The sequence below is a fragment of the Cavia porcellus genome, unplaced genomic scaffold, assembly GCF_034190915.1.
Source record: "Cavia porcellus strain 051 isolate PalLab524CR breed Dunkin Hartley unplaced genomic scaffold, mCavPor4.1 scaffold_17, whole genome shotgun sequence".
Taxonomy (NCBI): Eukaryota; Metazoa; Chordata; class Mammalia; order Rodentia; family Caviidae; genus Cavia; species Cavia porcellus.
In genome coordinates, this window is record NW_026947500.1 from 67,736,252 (window position 1) to 67,753,894 (window position 17,643).

Sequence of the window (17,643 nt, forward strand, 5' to 3'; positions counted from 1 at the left end):
CGACGCCGCTGCTGTGTCTATATCAGCTCAGCAGGGAGAGAGATGCACAGAAGCTCTGAGAATGGGAATCAGTGACAGGAGTTGAAAGCAGGATGGGCAGGGAGCTGTGCATCGACCGTGGTGAGTAAGAGAAACTGGGACTCTTCCACGGTTTAGGAGACTCCAACAGAGGACATTCTGGGACCGGGCAGACCTGCGGGAACAGGGTGCTGCAGTAACTTCAGCCCCATATCCCCTCTCAAGCAGGATTGGTGAGCAGTGCATAGCCTACATGATGCTGCTGGCTGAGACCCAGTAGGCTAGCACAACCCAGATCCCAGTGCCTGAAGGTGACCTGGAGGGGCAGGCTCCACATAGGCTGCCTGGTCTTCAACTTCCTGGTGTGCTGCAGTGGGCGGGAACACCTAGCCAGTGCAATTCAATCAGACTGTGGCTGACAGGGAAGGAAGCTGGGCCTCTTATATATGCTTGCATATATAAGGAACAAAGAATATGGGAAGCGGCAGCAACAAGAAAGTGTCCTCGGCCCCCAATCCTGAGAAAGAGGCAACCGCAGACACAGCACCAATAGATATAAAGCACTATCTCCAGAGACTCATAGACAAGTTCAGGAATGAAGTTATTAATGACCTGAAGCTACACATAAGCAGAATAGTTAGAGAAATGCTAAGCACCACCCAAGAAAAAACAGATGGTGGAATGGAAGAACAGAAAAAGAGGGTAGAATTGTTTGATGGAGAAAATAGAGAAAGCATAGCATACGTGAAGCAAAGAGATTACCAGGAAACTAAAAACTCTATCAAAAACTGGCATAACAGCTTGAAAGAAACTAAGGACAGATTACCTGAACTGGAGGGCAGATTTGTAATGTGGGAGAATGAAATGAAAAACTTCTTTAAAATAACAAAGAAACAAACACCAATAATACAAAGACTAGAAGATGATAAGAGGATCCATAACGTAAAAATTAAGAACACAAAAGAAGAAGTAGGGACACAAACAAATGGAATACAAAAGCTACTCACAGAAATAATCCAGGAGAATTTTCCTAATTTAGCAAAAGGTAAAGACACTCAGTTGTATGAAGCATACAGCACCCCAGCCACCTACAACCCAAACAGAGCTACACCCAGGCATATAATAATTAAAATTCCAGAAATCCAATACAAGAACAGAATATTAAAAGCTGTCAGAGACAAGAAACAGATCACTTACAAGGGAACACTCATCAGAATTACAGCAGACTTCTCGGCACAAACCATCAAATCACGAAGAGCGTGGGGGGAAATAATTCAAGCTTTGAAAGATAATAATCTCCAGCCAAGATTGATATATCCTGCACAACTATCCCTGGAAATTGATGGAAAAACAAGGCGCTTCCATGATAAAGAGGAAATAGGGGAATATGCAACCACCAATTCAACTCTACTGGAGAATACTGCAGGATATTCTAAAAAAGAAAAATATGAAGAATCCAGAAATAGTGACAGAGAGGCCACAATGAATGGAGCAGAAAACAAAATGAAGAAGACAAACTGACAACTAATGACAGAAAAAGAGCTCAACAGAAATGAGGCAGAGAAGATTGGATGATAGAAACAGCTATTTTGGAGAAAATGACGTCTTAATAGGTAATGCTGATTTAGTATCATCTTGTTTTGAAGTCTCATCAAGCTTTTCTTTTCTGTCTCCATTGGTCTAAACAGGGTGTATCTTATTGGATTTTATTATGTATGAGAGTATAAACAAAAACTTTTATAGATAAGGAGACTATACAGAAACCATTGTTCATTTTCTGTTAGTTGATTCTAAATACCCTGTAATGTTGTCATTCTCTTTAATGGTTTTACATTGTTTTGATATATTTGATGCTACAGTATACGAAGTTATACTCAAAGATTTCAAGGAAAGAGACAATATGGTACCTACTTTTATGTCAGGATTATCTTGTGGTGAAACACTATTTTGCTTAAATGGTTATGTTTTGATCTGCGCTGATTTGCTGTTATGCCCTCTTTTCTCTCAATCTCCATTTTATTATTTACTTTTTTTATCCTTTTAATTAAGGGAAAAATAAATAAAACATAGCAGGATATATTATAGTAACCCACTTTGACTTTCCATTATTTTGATTTAAAGCCTTGTATTACTCTCACCATCTTGTTTTGACTGATGTCCCTCTATTCTGTTTTGCTTGATAGTACCACGTTTGAAAGTTTAGGCAACAGCTGTAAGGATAGTGGGATTCATTATGACGCCCATTCTGGTTGACTATTATATACTTTTCAAGACCTATAATATCTCCAATGTTTTGGTTTTGTTGGTTTTGTTCTTTACTGTTTTGTTCAATTTTATTATAATTGATGATATAGGCAATTCTATTAGAGATAGCGGGAGGCATTATGGTAACCATTGTTGATCACCTTGTATTATGCTTTTATATTATCTATTATGTCCACCCTTTTGATTTGACTGACTCTGTTCTGTTATGTCATGTTTGGTTCTACTCTGTTCCAAAAAAGTAATAAGAACTGTGGGAGCAACAAAACCTAAAATGTGTAATTGTCATTGTACAAAAGAGAGGAAAAGAAAGTGCTCTAAACGATATAACTGCATGTATATTTAAGTGTATAAGATAGATAATAATATCACTGAGTTTTGTTGGATCATTGAACAGAACTGTTTGCAGTCTCACTGTTGGAATGTCCACTTTATAAGCTTTAATTTTGTAACTTGAACAATTAATTCTAAGATGACAGTATGTAATCCATTAACTAGTGATTTCCTACTGTTTATATTTTTCTGTAAATCTGTAAATCTGTAAATCAGATTCTGTAAATCTGACTTGTACCCTTTCTCTGCTTTTTTTTTCTACTTAAATAAAATTTTTTAAAAAACTGGAATTGGAAGTCCTATTTGTTCCAGCTATTCTACTTCTAGGCATATTCCCAGAAGAACTGAAAGCATCATACCACAGTGATATATGTGCACCTATGTTTATAGCAGTACAATTTGTAATCGGCAGATCTTAGAAACAACCCAAGTGTCCACCAACTGAGGAATGGATAAAAAATTATGGTATTTCTATACAATGGAGTACTACTCGGCTATAAAGAAGGATCACATTGAGATATTTATCAATAAATGGGTGCAGCTTGAAACCATACTCATAAGTGAAGTAAATCAAACTCGCATCTGTGAATACCGAATAGTTTCCCCTAGTGTAGGAAATGATTCAAATATATAAAAGTATGTGGTAACCATGATTCCCCACTATGTGGCCTTGAAGCCTTATAAAGGTTTCACTCATTATTTGGAATGGCTTTATTCTGGGCTGTTTGATATTATTGCCTGTGATGCAATGAACAGCTATTTTGAAGAAAACAAGACATCATAATAGCTAGTGCTGATTTAATACCATCTTGTTTTAAAGCCCCACCAAACTATGGTTCTTCTGTCTCCATTGGTTTTATCATGCTGTATCTTGTTGCATTTTATTATATGTGATGTATAAACAAAAAAATTGTTATAGGCAAAGACATAATATAGAAACCATTGTTCGTTTTTATGTTAGCTGGTACTAAATACCCTACAATGCTTTCATCCACTTGAATGGTTTTGCACTGTCTTGATATGTTGATGCTATAGTATATGAAGTTATATTCAAATATTTCAAGGAAAAAGACACTATGGTAACTACTATTAAGTTGGGTTATTTGGCGATGAAGCACTAGGTTGCTGAAACTGCCATGCTTTAACCTGTATTGTTTTGTTGTTATGCCCTCTTTTATCTCAATCACTCCCTTATTCATTAAAATATTATTTAATTATTTTTTATTACTTTTTTAAATTAAGGGGAAAAATAAAAAAAAAACTAGCAGGATATATTATAGTAACTTTTTTGATTTCCTATTAACTTGATTTGAAATACTGTAATAGTCCCATTATCTTGTTTTGACTGATTAGACTCTGTTCCATTCTGTATGATAGTATCAAGGATCAGAATATAGGCAGCTACTTTGAAGGCAATAAGATTCACTATGATGCCCATTCTGGTTTGACTATTCTCCTCTTTTGAAGTTCTGTGATGTTTACAATGTTTAGGTTTTATTGGTCTTGTTCTCTACTGTTTTGTTCAACTTTATAATACCTAATGAGATAGACAATTCTTAAGGAAGCAAGAGGCACTCTGGTAACCATTGTTAATAACCTTGTACTCTGTTTTTACATCATGTGCTATGTTTATCCTTGGTTTTGACTAAGAGCTTTGTTTTATCATGTTTGATTTTATTCTCTTCCAAAAAAATAATAAGATCTATGGGAGTAATAAAACCCAAAATGTGTAAATTTTGTTGTAATAAAGAGAGGGGCAAAAACTGCCCTAACGATACAACAGCAAGTGTGTTTAGGTGTGTTAAATAGATGACCATATTAATGTTTTTGATTGGATCATTGAACAAAACTGTTTGCAGTCTCACTGTTTGAATGTTCACTTGGTAAGCTTTGATCCTGTGACCTGAACCATTGTCTCTAAGATGATAGTGTGTAATCTATTAACTGGTGATATCTTACTGGTTTTTTTTTTTTTTTGTAGTTTTGTATTACTTGTACCCTTACACTGTTTTGTTTTCTTCTGTTTTTTTCTCTTTTTCCTTTTAAATAAAATTTAAAAATTTTAAAAAATAGTGGCTACAGTAGATATCATTTTCTAGTTCCTGATTTTGGAGTGAAACCTTTCAGTTTTTGTCCTTTTTTATTAGGTGTAGGCTGTTGGTTTATCATAGATTTTTTTATCAAATTGAGATAAAAAGACCATCTATTTGCATTACTTGTAGAGCATTTATTATGAATATGTCTTGGACTTTGTCAATTGATTTTTTCTGTCTGTTGAGATTTTTATAGGTTTTTGTCCTCTGCTCTTTTAATATGGTGCATTGATTTACTGATTCATGCACATTGAAACACCCCTAAAATGAGTCCAACTTGGTCATGGTGTGCTTTCTTCTTGATTACTTTCAGTATTCTCTGTTTTCTAGTATCTCACTAAGGATTTTTGTGTCTATATTCATTAGGGAGATTGCCCTGTAGTTTTCCTTTTGGTTAGATTGTTCTCTGGTCTGGTTATCTAGGTAATTCTTGTTTCCAGGAATGAATCTGGCTGTGTTACTTCCCTTCCAATTTCACTAAAGATTTTGAGGTATAGTGGCATAAGGTCATCTCTAAATATCTTGTAGAATTCAATGGTGAATCCTTTGGGCCCAGACCTTTGTTTGTTAGTAGGTTTTTAATTACATCTTCAATTTCGTTGATGGATGTTGGTTTATTTAGAATTTTTATATCTTCTTCATTAGCTTTGGCAATTTTTATGTACCCAAGAATCTGTCCATTTCTTCTGTTTTCTATTTTATCAGAATACAGATTCTCAAAATAGGTATTGGAAGTCTGTGTATTTCTGCAGGGTCCGTTGTGATTTCACTCTTTCCATTCCTAATTGCATGGATTTTAGTCTTTTCCTTTTTATAAAATTGGCTAATGGCTTATCAATTTTATTTAATCTTTCAAAGAATCAAATTTTTGATTAAATCTGGTTTTTTGGTACTGTTTTCTTAGTGTTCATTGCTTTAATTTCTACTGTGATCTTTATAACTTATTCCCTTTAACAAACTTTGGCTTTGACCTTCTCTTCTTTATCCAGAGGCTTGTGGTTCAACATTTCAGCTCACATTGTTTCCATGATACAGTTGTTAACTGCTATAAAGTGCCTGCTTTCATTGTATCCTATAAATCCTAGTATGTTGTATCAGAGTTATTGTTTAATTGTGGAAACTGTCTAACTTCTTTATTTTCATCTGTGATGCAGAATTTTGGAGGCTGAAGCAGGAGGGTTACTGTGAATTTGAGGCCAGGTGGGCTGCAAGGTGAGTTCAAGCCCAGACTGAACTGCAAAGTAAGTTCAAGCCCAGACTGACTGAAACTCAGTCTCTAAAAGACATGAATAAAGATCACTTCAAGGAATGTCTCTGATGTCATGGTAGGCCATGTAGACAGAAAGAACCCAGAGCTGAGTTGATTAATTCCGGAAACCATCCATAGGTTTAGGTAGGGTAGTGCATAATTGCAGGGAGCCTGCATCTTTAGTTGCACTGAAGTTCAGGGAGGTTTCTGAACAGATTTTTTCAGCGTGAAAAAGTGAATGAGCCTCCTGCTGGCTTCAACTTTGTTCCCTATTGTTTAAACTTAGGTCTTTGACCTTGAACTCCCTGACTTGAAATCTGCAGCTTGACCTTCAGTTGTTCTGAGGTCTGAGGTCAGTTGGTCCCTCTCCAAGATGGCTTCCAGTCAATCACCCTATCCTGGGGAATGTGTACAACCAAATAAATCACGAGTCACTGCAACACACTGCATTCAATGTTTTATTCTACTGGTGTGTCTTTCTGTAGAGGCCTCTAGTGTTGCCAAGCATCATCATGCATCTGCAGGTTACAGCTGCCACTCTTGTACAGTGAGTACAGGCTCAGGAAGAAAGTGCTGCCTACCACCTGCTCTTTCTGTGTTAAATTCTGTCTTGGTTACATTTTTCTCATTGCTGGGACAAAATATTTGACACCCAAAATGAGGAAGGAAAGGTGCTCACTGTTTATGGAGGTTTCAGTTCTTAATCAGCTAACTCCAAGGCAGGGTGACATGGCACTGGGCTAACAATTCAAGCAGCAGCCAGCAAAAGCAGCAGGAACAAGAGGGAAGGAGAGCAAGCCTGTTTTCTTCCCTTACATTGTATGCAGGCCAACCCCCAGGGCAGATGTAGCACTCATAAAATCTGTATGCTTTCCTATTGTTCAGAATGAGGATATCTCTTAGTTAAGCTTCTAAACTTCTCAAATTGGCACAATGTATCAACCATAACAAAGTCTCTCTCTTTGCTCTTCCTGTGTGCTTTAATTTTTCCTTCACATCCTTCTTAGTTCTCAAGGACCCACTTCTCTCCTTCATGCTTCCTCATGTTGCTATTTGCCACTGTCTAGACAGCAAAACTCAGACATGCACTTTTTCTACTACTCATACTCTACTATCTTTCTGGAAATCCAATAAAAATTACTTATTTTATCATGCCATAGACACTGTAGCCATTTAAAAATAACTTTTTTTTAATATTTATTTTTCAAGAGTATACTTTTTTTCTACATAAAAATGCCATTCTGCATTATAGATAAACCTTAGAAGCATCTTTTATGCCTATTAACAGATCAATAGATGAAAACACATATAATATTTACATACATTTCAATACTACTCTGTCACAAGGTAAACAAGTAATTTATAAGACAATAGATGCAGTTAAGGCCTTAATTTTCAGCAAAAGAAACAAGACATGAAAGCTTGAAGATTCATGGTTCTCTTAAAATGAACACAGAAAACATAAGTAAATAAATAACATAAAATGTAGTTAATAAGTGATACAGTGAATGATCTTTTGCAAATGGGAAAGGGACCGAGATGAAGAGCATAGTGATTGGAAGGGAGAGAAAGGGAATGAAACAAAACTTGAAAAATGTGGAGGCTATTTTGAAAGCTTAATATCATGCAACTTAAAGAGAAAAATTTTACTGATACTTAGTAAATTTTTCTAAACAAAACCCAGTTTTAAATTTTGTGTTAATGAGGGGAAGTGGGCGGCTGGTGGGGGTGAGTTTCTGCTCACCATCCCAAGCCTGAGGATAGTTTAAGATCATCATTCCCAGTGGTCAAGGACATGCCCAGCTTCCAGCCACACCAGACTGTGCTCTGCAGCTTTCAGGCCTGCCTGGGCCATGTCCAGTGACCTTCTTTCAATCCGGGAACTGCGCTGCCAGAAGAAGGAACTGGGATCTCAGTGGGGGTGAATTCTGCTCACCATCCTGAGCCTTGTGAGAGTTTAAGATCATTGCTTCCAGTGGCCAAAGACACACTCTGCGCCCAGCCATACTAGACTGGGCTCTTCAGATTTCAGGCCTGCCTGGGCCACACCCAGTGACCTTTCAATCTGGAGAACTGTGCTGCCAGAGGAGGGAACTGGCCTGCCAGCGGAGATGAGTTCTTGCTCACCATCTGGAGCCCTGGGAGAGTTTAAGATCATCGTTCTCAGGGGTCAAGGACCTGCCTAGCTTCCAGCCACACTAGACTAGGCTTGGAAGGATTAGCAGCCACAGGAGGGAGGATTACACCCAGTACTTCCATCACAAAATACTAGATTACACTCAGTAAATTTCCACAGTCGGGGGAGTTGAGAGCATGTGAAGTGAGTTCCAGCCCATTGGTCCTTGCCCAGGGATAGTTTTGAACCATCATTCACAGTAGTTAGGTGTCTGTCCAGCTTCCCAAAACACTGGAGGTGGCATGGGAGGTACTGTGGACCTGACTGGACAATGCTCATCAACCTCCATTCAGTCCAAGGAACATAGGACATAGGAGATTATTTCCAGCATGCCCAGGGTAAGCCTTGGAACAACACTTGAAACAAGGAAATATAGGAAAATGACACAGCCAAATACCAAAATACAATCCCAAACCTCCAGCCCAGCCCATAAAAGCCTAGGAGCCATGCACATAGAAGAAAATATATGCCACACCTGAAATATCTGAAGTAATAAAAACTGAAATAAAAAAGCAACTCTGGGAAGCTTTAAAGGAATTCAAACTAGAAATAATCTCCCAGGTAAAAGAAGAAATGATGAAAGAAATGAAAGAGATGCTGATCATATCTAACGAAGACATAGTTAAAAAATTGGAGGAACTAAACAAAAAGGTAGAATCCCTGGATGAACAATATAAAAAACAAACAATACATAAAGCAGATGCAAAGAGACATACACAAAATTAAAAATGCCATTGAAAGTTGTCAAAACTGCCTGAATGAAATTGAAGATAGAATTTCAGAACTCGAAGACAAGATTGCAGTTAGTTAACAGGTAAAGAAAGATCTTTAAAAATTAACAAGGAATGAGGAAATAACAATTCAACAGCTGCAAGATGATGCAAAGAAAAACAACATAAGATTCATAGGGATAAATGAAAAACAAGGGGATAACAAAATGATATCAAGAGGCTATTTACAGAAGTAATAGCTGAAAATTCCCCAAACATGAGAACAGAAACTGACATTAGGATGAGTGAAGCATACAGAAATCCAAATGGCTATAACCAAAATAAACCTACACAGAGACTTATAAAAATTGCCATCCCAGAAATTCAACTTAAGAACAGAATATTAAAAGCTGTTGGAGAAAAAGACATATCACCTATAAAGGAAAACCTGTCAGAATTACAGCAGACTTCCCACACAAACAATGAACTCAAGAAGAGCATGCAGTGAAGTATTTCAGATCCTAAAGGAAAATGATTTCCAACCTAGACTGATGTACCCTACAAAACTATCCTTCAAAATCAATGGAGAAATAAGATACCTCTATGATAAATAACACCTGAAGAACTTCATGATCACCAAGCCAACCCTGCAAAGAATATTGAAAGACAGTTTAGATACAAATAGGAAAAAACCATTAAGCAAGGCAGACAATTAAACAGAATGGAAAGACAAAGATGCAACAGCAGTAACATAACATGTCAACAATAAACCAATATATAACAGTTATAACCATTAATGTAATACACTCTTGAGCAATCAGTGGGTCACACAGGAAATTAAAGAAGAAATTAAACAATGCTTACAAGCAAACTAAATACAAACACAACTTATCAGAATCTGTGGGATACAATGAGAGCAATCTTTAGAAGAAAATTTATTGCACTGAATTCCAACATCAGGAAAAGAGAATGAATACAAATAACCTGATGCTACATATCAAACATCTAGAAAAATAAAAGCAAGTCAAGACCAAAGCCCAAAAAGGGAGGAAATTATAAAAATCAGACCAGAAGTTAATGCAATAGAGTAAGAAAATAATCCAAAGAATCAATGAATCAAAGAGTTGGTTATTTGAAAGAATAAATAAACTTGATAAGTCCCTATCTACCTTATTAAAAAAGGAAAGAAAAAGCTCAAATTCATGCAAGAAGGAATGAAAAAGGTGAAATCATTACAGACTCTGTGGGAATACAGAAAATCATCAAAAACCTTTACTCCCATAGTTTTGATAACACAGAACAAATTCAGAGACTCCTAGAAACATGAAGCACCAAAGCTGGGTCAAGAAGATGTAAAACTGCTGAATAATCCAATTTCTATTAAAGAAATTGAAAATGTGATTAAGTCCTTACCTACAAAGAAGAGCCCAGGCCCAGATGGATTCACTGCAGAATTCTACAAGAAATACAAAGGCTTAATGTTGACACTCCTCAAACTCTTCAATGAAATTGAAAGGGTAGCAATCCTTCTTAAGTCATTCCTGGAAACAAATATAACTCTAGTACCAAAACCTGAGAAAGACCCAACTGAAAAAGAGAACTACAGTAGGTCATCTCCCTAATGAACACAGATGCAAAAATCCTCAAGAAAATATTGGCAAACAGGTTGCAGCAAATCATCAAGAAGATTATATACCATGACCAAGTGGGATTTACCCCAGGCATGCAGGGATGGTTCAACATACACAAATCAATAAATGTAATCCACCATATCAATAAAGCCAAAAGTAAGAATCACATGATCATTTCTATAAAGGCAGAAAAAGCATTTGATATGGTCCAACATTCATTCATGAAGAGAACCTTACAGAAAATTGGAATAGATGGTCTTTACCTCAATGTGATAAAGGCTATCTATGACAAACCAACAGTCAGCATCATATTAAAAGGCCAAAAACTGAAAGCCTTTACCTTAAAGTCAGGAAAAAGACAAGGATGTCCCTTATGACTGCTGCTATTCAACATAGTACAGGAAAGACTAGCCAGAGCAAGTAGACAAGACACAGAAAGAAAAAGGGTAAAGAAAGGAAAAGAGGAAGTTAAATTATCATTATTTGCAGACAACATGATACTCTACATAGACGACTCCCAAAATTCCATTGAAAGACTCCTAGGCATAATAAATAAATTCAGCAGTGTAGCTGGATATAAAATCAATACTCAAACATCAACAGTATTTATAAACACTAATATGAAATAAATCACTGAGAGAGAAATAAGAGAAGGCACACTCTTCACACTAACATTCAAAAAACTGAAATACTTAGGAAGTAATCTCACAAAAGAAAGTAAAAGATCTATATAGGGAAAATTACAATACCCTGAAAAAAGAAAAAGAAGAGGATCTCAGAAAATGGAAAGACATCCCTTGCTCATGGATAGGAAGAATAAATATTATGAAATTGGACATTCTCCCAAAACTGTTGTATAGATTCAGTGCAATCCCAATGAAAATAACATCACCATACCTCAGAGATATAGAGAAATCACTTCTAAAATTCATATGGAACCAGAAGAGACCTAGAATAGCAAAAGCAGTTCTAAGCAACAAAGAGAAGGCAGAAGACATCACAATACCTGACTTGAAGTTATACTAGAAAGCTACTGTAATAAAATCAACACAGTACTGGAATTAAAACAGAGCCAAAGATCAATGGAATAGAGTAGAAGATACCAACACAACTTCAAACCACTCAACTACCTTATCTTTGATAAAGGGGCTAAACATGTTCAGTGGAAGAATGACAGTCCCTTTAATAAATGGTGCTGGAAAAACTGGCTCTCCACATGCAGAAAACTACAACTAGACCCATGCCTATCACCATATAATAAACTTAAATCTAAATGGATCAAAGAGCTGAATATTAAAACAGAAACACTAAATCTGTTGGAAGACAAATTGGATACAAATCTTGATGACATCGGGGTAGGTAGAGAATTCATGAACAGGAACCAAACCACACAGGAAATACTTCCTAGAATCAATAACTAGGATCACGACTTATTAAAAAGTTTCTCCACGTCAAAAGTGCATAGTGAAAGAAAACCCACAAACTGGGAAAAAAAGTCTTACTGAACTGTCCCTCAGACAAAGGACTTATGTCTAAAATATACAAAGAATTTTTAAAAATCAGAATCCCCAAATTCAAAGACCCTTCCCAAAAATAAGCATCTGAGATGAATACACATTTCTCAGATGAAGAAATACAAATGGCAAATAAATACATGAAAAATGATCATTATCATCATTGGTCATTATAGAAATACAACTTAGGACAACATCTTGCCTAATTGCTCTGGCTAGTACTTCCAGTACTATATTAAATAGGAGTGGTGATAAAGGACATCCTTGTCTTGTGCCCAATTTTAAAGTAAAGGCTTTCAATTTTTGGCCATTTAGTATGATGCTGGCTGTTGGTTTGTCATAAATGGCCTTTATTATATTGAGGTAAAGACCATTTATTCCAATTTTCTGTAAAGTTCTTATCATGAATAAGTGTTGGACCTTATTGAAGGCTTTTTCTGCATCTATAGAAATGATCATGTGATTCTTATTTTTGGCTTTATTGATATGGTCGATTACATTTATTGATTTGCGTATGTTGAACCATCCTTGCATTCCTGGGATGAATCCCACTTGGTCATGGTGTATAATCTTCTTGATGATTTGCTGGATCCTATTTGCCAATATTTTATTGAGGATTTTTGCATCTCTGTTCATTAGGGAGATCGGTCTATAGTTCTCTTTTATAGTTGGGTCTTTCTCAGGTTTTGGTACTAGAGTAATATTTGCTTCCAGGAACGACTTAGGAAGGATGCTTCCCTTTCAATTTCATTGAATAGTTTGAGGAGTGTCGGCATTAGGTCTTCTTTAGACTTCTTGTAGAATTCTGCAGTGAATCCATCTGGGCCTGGGCTCTTCTTGGTGGGTAAGGACTTAATTACATTTTCAAGTTCATTAACAGAGATTGGGTTATTCAACAGTTTTATATCCTCTTGATCTAGCTTTGGTACTTCATATGCTTCTAAGAATCTGTCTATTTCTTCTGTGTTATCAAACTTTTGAGAGTAGAGGTTTTCGAAATAGGTGTTGATGATCCTCTGTATTTCTATTGGGTCTGTAGTGATTTCTCCTTTTTCATTTCTTATCGCATGAATTTGAGCTTTTTCTTCCGTTTTTTTAATAAGGTTGGCTAGGGGCTTATCGATTTTATTTATTCTTTCAAAGAACCAACTATTTGATTCGTTGATTCTTTGGATTGTTTTCTTAGTCTCTATTGCATTGATTTCTGCTCTGATTTTTATAATTTCCTCTCTTCTTTTGGCTTTGGGCTTGACTTGCTCTTCTTTTTCTAGCTGTTTGAGGTGTAGCATCAAGTTATTTATTTGTATTCGTTCTGTTTTCCTGATGTGGGAACTCAGTGCAATAAATTTTCCTCTCAGAACGGCTTTCATTGCATCCCACAGATTCCGGTAAGTTGTATATGCATTTTCATTTTCTTTTAGGTATTGTTTAATTTCTTCTTTAATTTCTTCTGTGACCCACTGATTACTCAAGACTGTGACCCACTGATTATTTAGTTTCCATGTGTTTGCGGAATTTTTGCAGTATCTTTTGTCATTAATTTCTAATTTCAGAGCGCTATGATCCGATAATATGCAAGGGATGATTTCAACTCTTTTGCATTTGCTTAAATATGTTCTGTGAGCTAATATATGGTCTATTTTAGAAAATGATCCATGTACTGCTGAGAAGAATGTGTATTCTGATGTTGTTGGGTGGAACATTCTGTATATGTCTATCAAACCCATTTGTTCACAGGTGTGATTCAGTTCTGTTATTTCTTTGCTCATTTTCTGTCTGGTTGATCTGTCCCTTGGTGTCAGTGGTGTATTAAGGTCTCCTGTTACAATTGTGTTACTGATAATTTGAGTTTTCATTTCTGTTAATAATTGTTTTATATAACTGGGTGCTCTGGAGTTTGGTGCGTATATATTTAAGATAGTTATCTCTTCCTCTTGGAGTTTTCCCCTTACGAGTATGTAGTGATCTTCTTTGTCCTTTATGGTCATTGTTGGTTTAAAGTTCACGTTGTCTGCAAACAGAATGGCTACTCCTGCCTTTTTTTGGATTCCTGCTGCATGAAGAATTGTTTTCCATCCTTTGACTTTCAGTCTGTGAGTATCCTTCTGGGTTAGATGGGTTTCCTGTAAACAGCATATGGTTGGATTTTGTTTCTTGATCCATTCTGCTAGTCTGTTTCTTTTGATTGGTGCATTGAGACCATTTACATTAATGGTTATTACTGTTAAATGCTGGTTAATTGTAGGAATGTTATCTCTCTGCTGTTGCATCTTTATCTTTCTGTTCTGTTTAATTATTTGCTTTGCTTAGTGGTTTTTTCCTTTGTGTATCTAAACTGTCTTTCAATATTTTTTGCAGGGTTGGTTTGGTGTTCATGAAGTTCTTCAGCTGTTCTTTGTCATGGAAGTATCGTATTGCACCATCTATTTTGAATGATAGTTTTGCAGGATATATCAGTCTTGGTTGGAAATCATTTTGCTTTAGGATCTGGAATACTTCACTCCATGCTCTTCTTGACTTTATCGTTTGTGCTGAGAAGTCTGCTGTGATTCTGATAGGTTTCCTTTATAAGTGATCTGTCTTTTCTCTCTGACAGCTTTTAATAATCTATTCTTGTGTTGGATTTCTGGGATGGTGATTATTATATGTCTGGGTGTAGTTTTATTTTGGTTATGACTGTTTGGAGTTCTATATGCTTCACTGATCCTGATGTCAGTTTCTGATCTCATGCTTGGGAAATTTTCAGCTATTACTTCTCTAAATATCCTCCTGACGTCCTTCATGTTGTCTCCCTCTCTTTCGTTAATCCCTATCATTCTTATGTTATTCTTCTTTGCATCATCTTGCAGATGTTGAATTGTTGTTTCCTGATTCCTTGTTATTTTCAAAAGATCTTTCCTTTCCTGTTCACTAGCTGCAATCCTGTCTTCAAGGTCTGAAATTCTATCTTCACTTTCATTAAGATGGTTTTTACAACTTTCAGTGGAGTTTTTTATTTCCTGCATATCTCTGTGCATCTGCATTATGTATTCTGTTTGTTTCTTATATTGCTTGTCTAGGGATTCTATCTTTTTCTTTAGTTCCTCCAATTTTTTATCTGTGTTTTCTTTAGATATATTTAGAATGTCTTTCATTTCTTTTATCATTTCTTCTTTTATCTGGGAGATTATTTCGAGTTTGAATTTCTTTAAAGCTTCCTGGAATTGCTTGTCAATTTCAATAGCTATTGTGTCCGATATATGAGGTGGATGGGAAATATTTTCTTCTATATACATCGCTCCTAGGGTTTCTTGAGATGGGCTGGAGGTTTGAGGTTGTAATTTGGTCTTTTGTTTTGTCATTTTCCTATATTTCTGTGTTTCAAGTGTTATTTGAAAGCTCCCTCAGGATCTGTTGAAAATCCCTTTCTATGTTTGGAGCTACTGAGACTCTGGCACTGTGCTACCCCAAGCCATTAGGCCTACCAGTGGCCCTCCTCTGCCTGCTCAGAACTCTGCAGTTCCAGACAAGCTGGGCCTCAGGGACACTGGCGCCCACCTGCCCCTTGGAAGCTCCACAGTTCTTCAATCGCAGCCGGGTTAGGGTACTCACCACAGGCCGCAGTGCTTCTGGAACCTGTAGACCCTCCCTGGTTGCAGAGATATCCACAGTCCTCCAGACACATGGAGAGGCCGATGCAGGCACCCCAAATCTGCCCAGCTCCTCCTCTGCAGACCAATGGCCAGGCGCGGCAGCTAAACAGGCTGGGCTAGGCTGATAGTGTGGGCCCGCCCATCCGTCGGTAGCTCAGCAGGTCTCCAAGTGAAGCCAGAATGGGGAGGCTGATTTGGAAGCCTCAAACCCACCTCTCCCCTTCACTGCACCTGGAAGCCTGGGGGAACTCCAGCAGTCTGGGCGGATATATCCAGAGTCCTCCAGACATGCAGAGGCCAGTGAGGGCACCCCAGATCTTCCCAGCTCCTCCTCTGCAGACCTATGGCCAGGCGCGGCAGCTAAACAGGCTGCGAAACTGTGCAAATTGAGGAAGCTTTAAGTCTACCTGAGAGGAGCCTGGCAAGCCTCTTTTAATCCAGGGGCTCCGCTTCCCAAGGAGGGAGCTACTACAAGAGGAGTCCCAAGAGCCCAGGAAATAAGAGTCAATTTACAACACAACCAGGGGAAACTCTGAAACACTTGAAACACAGTAATATAGGAAAATGACAAAACGAAAGACCAAAATGCAATCTCAAACACCCAACCTATCTCCCCAAGAAAGCCTAGCAGCCATGTACGTAGAAGAAAATACATGCCATATACCTGAAATACCTGAAACCATAGTAACAGAAATAAAGAAGCAGCTCCGGGAAGCTTTGAAGGAATTCAAACTAGAAATAATGTATCAGGTAAAAGAAGAAATAATAAAAGAAATGAAACAAATGCTGAACATATCTAAAGACACAGCTAAAAAATTGGAGGAACTAAACAAAAGGATAGAATCTCTGGATGAACAATATAAGAAACAAACAGAATATATAAAACAGATGCAAAGAGATATACAGGAAATCAAAGCAACATTGAAAGTTGTAAAAACCACCTGAATCAATGCGAAGATAGAATTTCAGACCTCGAAGACAAGATTGCAGCCAGTGAACAGAAAAGGAAAGATCTTTTCAAAATAACAAGAAATCAAGGAATAACAATACAACATCTGCAAGATGACGCAAAGAAAAACAACATCAGGTTGATAGGGATAAATGAAAAAGAAGGAGACAATACAAAGGATGTCAAGAGGATATTTCGAGAAGTAATTGCTGAAAACGTCCCAAACATGAAATTGGAAACTGATATCAGGATCAATGAGGCATATAGAACTCCAAATAGCCATAACCAAAATAAAACTACACCCAGACATATAATAATCACCATTCCAGAAATTGAACAAAAGAATAGAATATTAAAAGCTGTCAGAGATAAAAGACAGATCACCTATAAAGGAAAACCTATCAGAATCACAGCAAACTTCTCAACACAAACAATAAAGGCAAGAAGAGCATGGAGTGAAGTATTTCAGATTCTAAAGGAAAATAATTTCCATCCTAGACTGGTGTACCCTGCAAAACTGTCCTTCAAAATTGATGGAGAAATAAGATACTTCCACAACAAAGAACAGCTGAAGAAATTCATGATCACCAAGCCAATCCTACAAAGAATACTGAAAGACAGTCTAGATACACTTAAGAAAAAACCACTTAACAAAGCAGACAAATAGAGCAGAAAGATAAAGATGCAACAGCAGAAATATAACATGCCACTAATAAACCAATATATAACACATAACCATTAACGTAAATGGTCTCAATGCACTAATTAAAAGAAATAGACTGGCAGAATGGATCAAGAAACAAAATCCAACCATATGCTGTCTACAAGAAACCCATCTAACCCAAAAGGATACTCACAGACTGAAAGTCAAAGGATGGAAAACAATACTTCATGCAACAGGAACCCAAAAAAAAGTGGGGGTAGCTATTCTGTTTGCATACAATGTGAACTTCAAACCAATAATGATCAGAAGAGACAAAGCAGGTCACTACATACTGGTTACGGGAAAACTTCAAGAGGAAGAGATAACTATCTTAAATATATATGCACCAAATTCCAAAGCACCCAGTTATATA

General features: G+C 36.9%; 1 protein-coding gene across 1 annotated transcript in view; it reads right to left on the bottom strand.

Annotated features, from left to right (window-relative positions):
• Positions 1 to 17,643, bottom strand: part of Znf699 (zinc finger protein 699) — a 68,373-nt gene that overhangs the window by 25,413 nt on the left and 25,317 nt on the right. The gene's annotated exons all lie outside the window — the stretch shown is intronic.